The sequence below is a fragment of the Humulus lupulus genome, chromosome 2, assembly GCF_963169125.1.
Source record: "Humulus lupulus chromosome 2, drHumLupu1.1, whole genome shotgun sequence".
Classification (NCBI taxonomy): domain Eukaryota; kingdom Viridiplantae; phylum Streptophyta; class Magnoliopsida; order Rosales; family Cannabaceae; genus Humulus; species Humulus lupulus.
The window spans coordinates 279,438,920-279,447,989 of record NC_084794.1 but is presented as its reverse complement, the minus strand read 5'-3'; positions in this window follow the sequence as shown (position 1 = coordinate 279,447,989).

The window sequence follows — 9,070 nt, the reverse complement described above, 5'->3', positions numbered from 1 at the left end:
TAGAGTTTTGGAATACCTTGAAGACTTATATGACCGATCTAAACTTTGAACCGAAATGAGCTATAAACCTTACTTCCCAAGTGTTTGGTAAGCTTATAATGATCAAGCTTATAATCCCAAACCCAAGTGTTCACACTCTCACAATAACCTAGCAACTTGCAGCCTCTGAACTTAGCTTGATGAATGAATAAATGGTTGGGTACTAGGTCCTATTTATAGAGTTTAAGAATGAAAAGATCTTCTTTTTGGCTTTGAATAAAAATAATAAATTTAATTGAAAATATTTGAATGTCCTTCAGCCAAAGGCTTAGGAATTGGTCAAATTTTTTAGAGAGATTTAAGGATTCAAAGCTTGATTTTTAAAACAAAAATAATAAAAACAAATAGAACCCTAACTTCTAACTCCCTAAATCTTGTAACTCTAAACTCCTCTACAGTAAAATAAACATATCTGGAGTTGTAGAACTCCGATTTAGACTCTCTTTATACCGTTAGAGATCTAATTAAATTATCTACAACTTTCTAGAAATACTATTTTTCGAAAATCATAATATAACTAGATCAAAAACAGGTTGGAAGTTACAGTACCCTAAAGTTATGAAAAATCTATTTAATTATCTAAACCTAATCAACAAATAAATAAAACTATGACAAATGTCATGCTCCTAACATATTTTAGTGAAGACTAAGTCTTATATTTCCCTTATTTTATCATTGAAATAATAATTCCTTAAAAACTATGCATATGACAAGTGTCATAATCCTATTGGCTCTATCTAAACCTTAGGCTATAATAATTATCACCATCAATATCAGTCATATTAATAAAACCTTAGGTTAAAATTAATATTCTTAAACTATAGGTTAAACTTAGAAAATCTACAAGTGTTACTATGAGTGTCCAAATAAATCCCGGTCTGAACCAAAATCCACAGTCATAAAAATACTACTACTATTACTATTATACTACTATCTAACTAGCTAAGTAAAGTTCTTGGACTCTACAATTCTCCCCTACGAAAAAGAATTTCGTCCTCGAAATTTACTTACCAAATAACTCCGGAAACCGGCCTTGCATGTCCTCCTCCAACTCCCACGTTGCCTCTCGTTCAGAATTATTGCTCCATAGGACTTTGACTATAGGAATGCTCTTGGACCGTAATTACTTCACCCCCTATCCAGGATGCTATCCGGTCGTTCCTCGTAACTTAAGTCTTTCTGGAGTGCTATAGTATCGTACTTGAGGACGTGAGATGGGTCTGACACATACTTGCGTAGCATCGAGATGTGGAACACGTTGTGACTATCTGCTAGTGCTGGCGGTTCGGCTAGTCTATACGCAATTGCTCCCACTTTGTCCAATATCTCAAAAGGACCTATAAATCGGGGACTAAGCTTGCCTTTCTTCCCAAACCGCTTCACACCTTTCAGGAAGACTTGATCTTTTACTTTGAATTCCACATCGCGTCTCTTGGCATCCGCATAGGTTTTCTGATAGTTTTGAGCAGCAAGCGTACGTTGTCTAATAAGCGCTACTTCTTCTTGAGCTTGTCTAATAGCTTTGGGACCTAGAAGCTTCCTTTCTCCTACCTCGTCCCAGTGCAATGGTGATCGACACCTTCTTCCATAAAGCAATTCATAAGGTGCCATCCCAATCGTTGACTGGTAGCTATTTTCGTAGGAGAACTCTATCAGCGACAAGTACTTATTCCATGATCCTTCGAAATCAAGTACACATGCACGTAGCATATCTTCTAAAATCTGAATTGTACGCTCGGACTGCCCGTTTGTCTGAGGATGAAAAATTGTACTAAGACTTAACTTAGTACCCATAGCTTGCTGTAAACTTCCCCAAAATCTCGATGTAAACACCGATCCTCTATCCGACACTATTGTCTTGGGGATTCCATGCAACCGTACTATCACTTGGACGTAGATGTTTGCATATTGGTCTGCCATGTATGAAGTCTTAACAGGTAGGAAATGAGCCGAATTGGTTAGTCTATCTATTACTATCCAAACAGAATCATGCTGCTTATTCGTCCTTGGAAAACTTGTCACGAAGTCCATAGCTATATCATCCCACTTCCATTCTGGTATGCTAAGCGGTTGCAATAAGCCTGCCAGCCGTTGATGCTCTGCTTTCACTTGCTGGCATATAAGACACTTAGATACAAACTCTGCTATGTCCTTCTTCATCCCTCGCCACCAATAGATTGTTTTAACGTCATGAGTCATTTTGGTAGACCCTGGGTGAACTGAGTACGGGGTACTATGCGCTTCTTCTAGGATCGTCCTCTTAATCCTCTGGTCATTTGGCACGCATACCCGATCCTTAAATCTCAATAAACCTTGACTAGATATTGAGAAATCTGTAGTCTTGCCTTCTCTGACTGTGTCCATATGTGCTGCTAGTGTGTCGTCATGTCCCTGACCAATCCGTATGTCTTCTAGCAGATTCGACTGAATAGACAAGTTAGCCAGCTTGCCGACAACTACTTCTATTCCGGCACTGATCAGCTCCTGCTGTAGCGGCTTTTCTATTCTGGCTAAAGCTGCTAAATTTCCATAACTTTTCCTACTTAGTGCATCGGCAACTACATTTGCCTTCCCCAGGTGGTATAGGATTTCACAGTTGTAATCCTTCACTAATTCTAACCACCTGCGTTGCCTCATGTTGAGCTCCTTCTGAGTAAAGAAGTATTTTAAACTCTTGTGGTCCGTATAAATCTTGCACCGTTCTCCGTAAAGATAATGGCACCATATTTTTAACGCAAAGACCACCGCTGCCAACTCCATATCGTGAGTTGGATAGCACTGCTCGTACTCCTTCAACTGTCGTGAGGCATGGGCTATCACCTTATCATTTTGTATCAACACGCAACCCAATCCTTGCTTCGATGCATCACAGTAGACTACGAACTTATCGTTGGGTGTCGGTACACAGAGTACTGGTGCTGAGCAAAGCTTATCCTTAAGCAACTGGAAGCTTTCTTCACATCTATCATTCCAGTTGAATCTTTGTTGTTTCCGGGTTAGGTTGGTGAGCGGAGTGGCTATCTTAGAAAAGCCCTCTACGAACCTCCTATAATAACCTGCTAACCCTAGAAAGCTTCTTACTTCAGATGCGTTCTTTAGTCTGGGCCAATCCTTCACAGCCTTTACCTTTGATGGGTCTACTGCAACTCTGTCTTTCTATATAATGTGCCCGAGGAACACCACTTGCGAAACCCAAAACTCTCATTTCTTGAACTTGGCATAGAGTTGGTGCTCCTTTAGTTGTGACCAAATCAACCTTAAATGTTCCTCGTGCTCTACTTCTTCCTTAGAGTATGCTAAGACATCGTCGATGAACACAACGACATTTATCTAAGTAGTCTTTGAAGACCCTATTCATCAAGTCCATAAACGCGGCTGGTGCGTTGGTAAGACCAAAGGACATAACCAAGAACTCGTAATGTCCATAACGAGTCCTAAAGGCTGTCGTAGGAATATCTTCTCCCTTTACCTTGAGCTGATGATACCCAGACCGTAAATCAATCTTTGAAAATACAGTCGTACCTCGGAGTTGATCAAACAAATCATCGATCCGGGGTAGCAGGTATTTGTTCTTAATCGTTACCTTGTTCAGCTCGCGATAGTCTATTCACATCAGCATACTTTCGTCCTTTTTCTTCACGAATAGCACCGGGGCTCCCCATGGCGAATGGCTTGGCCTAATAAAACCCAAGTCTAGGAGTTCATGTAGCTGCGTCTTTAACTCCTTGAGTTCCGTAGGTGCCATCCGGTATGGTGCCTCAGAGATAGGCTCGGTGCCGGTACTAATTCTATCGTGAAGTCAATCTCCTGAGTTGGCGGCAATTCTGGCAAGTCATCGGGAAATACCTCTGGGAATTCTCATACAATACGGACGTCTCCAACCTTAAGTGGTGTCTCCTTTTCCACATTTGTGATGCTGGCTAAGAACGCTTGACATCCTTTCTCCATCATTCTTTGAGCTTTGAGAGATGATACTAACGGGGTGCGCAATCCTGAAGCTTGTCCCATGAAGCATAGTTTCTGGCCATCAGGAGTCTCGAACATCACCTTCTTGCGTTTACAGTCGATGGTTGCGCCATGCCGTGCTAGCCAATCCATGCCTAGTATCACGTCAAAGTCCTTTATCATCAGTTCTATCAGGTCTCCTTCTAGTTCTATGTCCTCAATCATGATTGGCACACCTCGTACTATTCGTGATGATAGAATTACTTTGCCCGAGGGCAACTTGGTTACAAACCTAGTTCTAAATCTTTCACAAGGTTTGTCTAGTTTTTCTATCATTCCTAATGAGATATACGAATGAGTGGCTCCTGAATCAAATAATATAGAGCATAAGTTATTAAGGATAGAAACCTGACCTGTGACCACCTTATTGCTAGCATCAGCCTCTCCTTGGGTTAAAGTAAAAACCCTAGCAGGGACCATCTTGTCGTCTTTCTTTCCTTCTGGTTTGCGCTGAGGACAATCTCTTTTCCGGTGTCCTTCCTGACCACAGTTAAAACATTCCTTGGTGTTTGCGCGGAATTCTCCAGGATGTTTCTTCTGACACTTAGGACATGGCGGGTATTCCACATAACTCGGCCTATTTCCCCCATTATTTGTCCGTGCCCTCTTATCACTGTCGAATTGCTCGTTATCCGGATGCCGTCTTTTCTGAATGTTACCGTTGTTGCCGGACTGATTGTTGCCATTATGGTTGTTGTTCCGACTGGTATGAGGTTGACTTTGTTGTCTAGGCTTAGGCTTTTATTGGCTTCCTCTTTACTTACATTAGCCTGCAACCTCTCTACTTCTATTACCGTTTCAAGAACGTCGGTGTACGTAGTATTCCCCGAGTTTGCTAGCTTAACCCCCATCTCGATCTTCGGTCGAAGTCCCTTAACGAACTTGTTTACCCTAAGAAAATCAGTTGGAACCATCTTAGATGCAAACTTAGCTAATCTGTCGAATTGTTGAGCATATTCTACTACCGTTAAGGTGCCCTGCTTCAAACTAGCAAACTCCTCGACCCTTGTGCGATGACTGCTGAGTTGTAATACTTCTTGTGGAACAGCTCCACAAATCTTGTCCATATCATGGTGGCGACATTGTTAGTCTGCTGAACTAAGTCCCACCATATTCTAGCATCCTTCTTAAGCATAGATGAAACGTAGGATATGCGGTCTGTGTTGCCGAGATTCATATGCGCTAGGATCAGCTCTACATTTATGAGCCATTCTTCTTCTTCAAAGGGGTCTATTGTCCCTTCAAAGTTTGGAGAGTGTTGCTTAAGAAACTGCTCATAGATTGGCTCCATGTGCTGAGCTGGGTATGGTGCATAGTTCGCCATTGGCCATCCCCCATAAGGACCTACTTGGTGGGGTACTTGAGCCATCTACTGAGGCAGTGGTTGCGGCTGAGGTGGAGGCTGAGTCTGAGTCTGATGTCGCTGTTGCTGGAGTAATTCCTCCACTTGTTGTCGCAGTCTGGCGATCTCTACAGTGTTGTCAGCTGGTGGTGGTGGCGCGTTACGGCTGGCAGTAGCACGCACTCCCCTTCTGCGAACTGGAGGGGCTTCATTGTTCACCGGAGCAGCGTTGGAGGCATTTCCGTTGGTACGAGAAAATCTTCTGAGCGACATATTTAGCAAAAGTTCTAACAGTTGAGAACATGTTAGAACTTAGCCTAATAGGGTCTAAGGCAAAACTTAATCTAAGCAAACATAACTCGGACCTATTAATTATGACTTCTTTAGAAAAAAAATTATGTAAGCCTTCTTTATAATTAGGGTGTGTTTCTAAACTTTAAAAAAAATAAGCCATCTTTATTATTTTCTAGATGTGTTTCTAATTATCCTATATGACTTCATTCTCAGGCTCGAAACTCATCGTTGTTCCAAAGTTAACTATATTGAGGGAGGGCTGGGATCAGTAAAATCGTTCCCATTACTATGGCCCCCTAAACTCTCAATATAGAAACTTGGTTAATTGATTTGTATCTACCCTCACCGAACTTTGTCATTATTTATTAAATTTATTATTTATTATGATTGTAAAAAAAATCAAACTCATACATGTCATTCAAAAATAACAATGATATTTATTTGGAAAAAAAAAGTTTTCACTATGTACAATCATAAATGCAAAGATAATAAATAAAATAAATAACGAAAAATAAACTAATTTACAAATATTATTAACTTAAAACATAAGGACTAAAACATTAACTAAACACATAATCAAAACAACTAAAACATAAACACTTACATTGGCGGTTAGATTCGGAGCATTGAGTGTGTGTATCGAGGAGAACTTCATGCGAATGTACCATTTCTCTGATACCAACTATAATGACCCAACTACTCTAGACTTTGGACCATTGACGACAACTATACATAGACACTAATCTTTAATAAAACTTACAAGTGAAATAATCATTACTTCATTAAAAACTTGTTTTAAAAGAAAAACATAACATAATTGTAAATAAAATTGATTACATAAAAAAGTGCGGATATAAAACCATAAGTAAAGAAACTTCATCCTTGAATCGAACTCTCGACCCTTTGACTCCATTCCGCCTCAATACACATCCCCAAGCTACCAAGAACCTTTCCCGCCAGCAAAGCTATTTTCCTGCACATATAAACATAAAGGAGTGAGCCTAATGCCCAGCAAGGAAAATCTAACACATAAATCATATACATAAAATTCATAATGCAACATAAAACATATCATAAACATATGTCACACACATACTATAATGGCCATTATTACTTGGGGTCCTATAAACTAAACAAGTCATATGCCCATTAGATTTGTGGGGCTTGCTAGCTAAGCAAGTCATATGCCCATAAATTTTTTGGGGCTTGTTAGTTGTACAGGTCATATGCCCAAGTCTACAAACATACATAACATCACATAAATCATAGGTTAACATAGCACATAAATCATAAGATAACACATAACATAACATATAGAATCCTATCCTATTTTCCTTACCAAAATACTAGAATATGAGAACAAGATCGGGACTTTGGAACACTCCTAAAAACCAGAAATGGGAGGGTGAGTATACTAAAGAGAATGAGATGAAAAGAATGGACGAACTATACCATCAAGAACATACTTACCAAAAACCTTATGTTCAAGATCTTAGGTTTCCTAACCAAGAATAAATAATAGAGTTAGGATGTTGAGTAGAAAACTATAAGAATCTTAAGGAAAACAATACAGAAATGGACTAGAGTTTTGGAATACCTTGAAGACTTATATGACCAATCTAAATTTTGAACCGAAATGAGCTATAAACCTTACTTCCCAAGTGTTTGGTAAGCTTATAATGATCAAGCTTATAATCCCAAACCCAAGTGTTCACACTCTCACAATAACCTAGCAACTTGCAGCCTCTGAACTTAGCTTGATGAATGAATAAATGGCTGGGTACTAGGTCCTATTTATAGAGTTTAAGAATGAAAAGATCTTCTTTTTGGCTTTGAATAAAAATAATAAATTTAATTGAAAATATTTGAATATCCTTCAGCCAAAGGCTTAGGAATTGGTCAAATTTTTTAGAGAGATTTAAGGATTCAAAGCTTGATTTTTAAAACAAAAATAATAAAAACAAATAGAACCCTAACTTCTAACTCCCTAAATCTTGTAACTCTAAACTCCTCTACAGTAAAATCAACATATCTTGTGCTGTAAAACTCTGATTTAGACTCTCTTCATACCGTTAGAAATCTAATTAAATTATCTACAACTTTCTAGAAATACTATTTTTCGAAAATCATAACATAACTGGGTCAAAAACAGGTTGGAAGTTACAGTACCCTAAAGTTATGAAAAATCTATTTAATTATCTAAACCTAATCAACAAATAAATAAAACTATGACAAATTTCATGCTCCTAACATAGTCTAGTGAAGGCTAAGTCTTATATTTCCCTTATTTTATCATTGAAATAATAATTCCTTAATAACTATGCATATGACAAGTGTCATAATCTATTGGCTCTATCTAAACCTTAGGTTATAATAATTATCACCATCAATATGAGTCATATTAATAAGACCTTAGGTTAAAATTAATATTCTTAAACTATAGGTTAAACTTAGAAAATCTACTAGTGTTATTATGAGTGTCCAACTAAATCCCAGTCTAAACCAAAATCCACAGTCATAAAAATACTACTACTATCACTATTATACTATTATCTAACTAGCTAAGTAAAGTTCTTGGACTCTACACTTAACTAGCATGTCGTCGACGTAAACCTCCATGTTTGTTCTGATCAGGTCCCTGAACATGTGATTGACTAGTCGCTAGTAAGTCGCACCAGCGTTTTTCAAATCGAAGGGCATTACCTTGTATCAGTATAGCCCTGTATCAGTCCAAAGGCTAGTGTGATCGTCGTCAAGGGGATGCACTGATCTGATTGTATCCAGAGTATGCATCCATGAATGAGAGAATCTCATGCCCTGCAGTGGCATCGACCACCTGGTCGATTCTTGGGTGTGGGAAACAATCCTTAGGGCAGGCTTTATTAAGGTCTGTGAAATCCATGCATGTTCGCCACTTGCCATTTGGCTTGGGAACAAGCACGGGATTAGGGACCCAGGATGGATAAAATGCTACCCGGATGAATCCATTCTCCTTTAGCTTCTCAACTTCTTCCTTTAGAGCTTTTGATCTGTCTTTTTCGAGCAGCCTCCTTTTCTATTGCACTGGTGGAAAACTCTTATCTATATTTAGGACATGGCTAATGAAAGCAGGGTCTATTCCAACCATGTCTTTATGTGACCAGGCAAAGACTTCCATGTTTTTCCTAAAAAAATTCCACCAGTGCTTGCTTCGTTGTTGTCTCTAAGTTTTTACTGACTTTCACAACCCTGGTCGGATCTTCTTCATCGAGTTGGACCTCCTCAAGGTCCTCGATGGAACCTATCTCTTCATCAAAATCCCTAAAGAGAGGATCTAAATCTCTGTCCTCACTTTGGACAACGCCCTATTTGGTGACATCATCACCTGATTGGGCTTGTACATCAATAGCC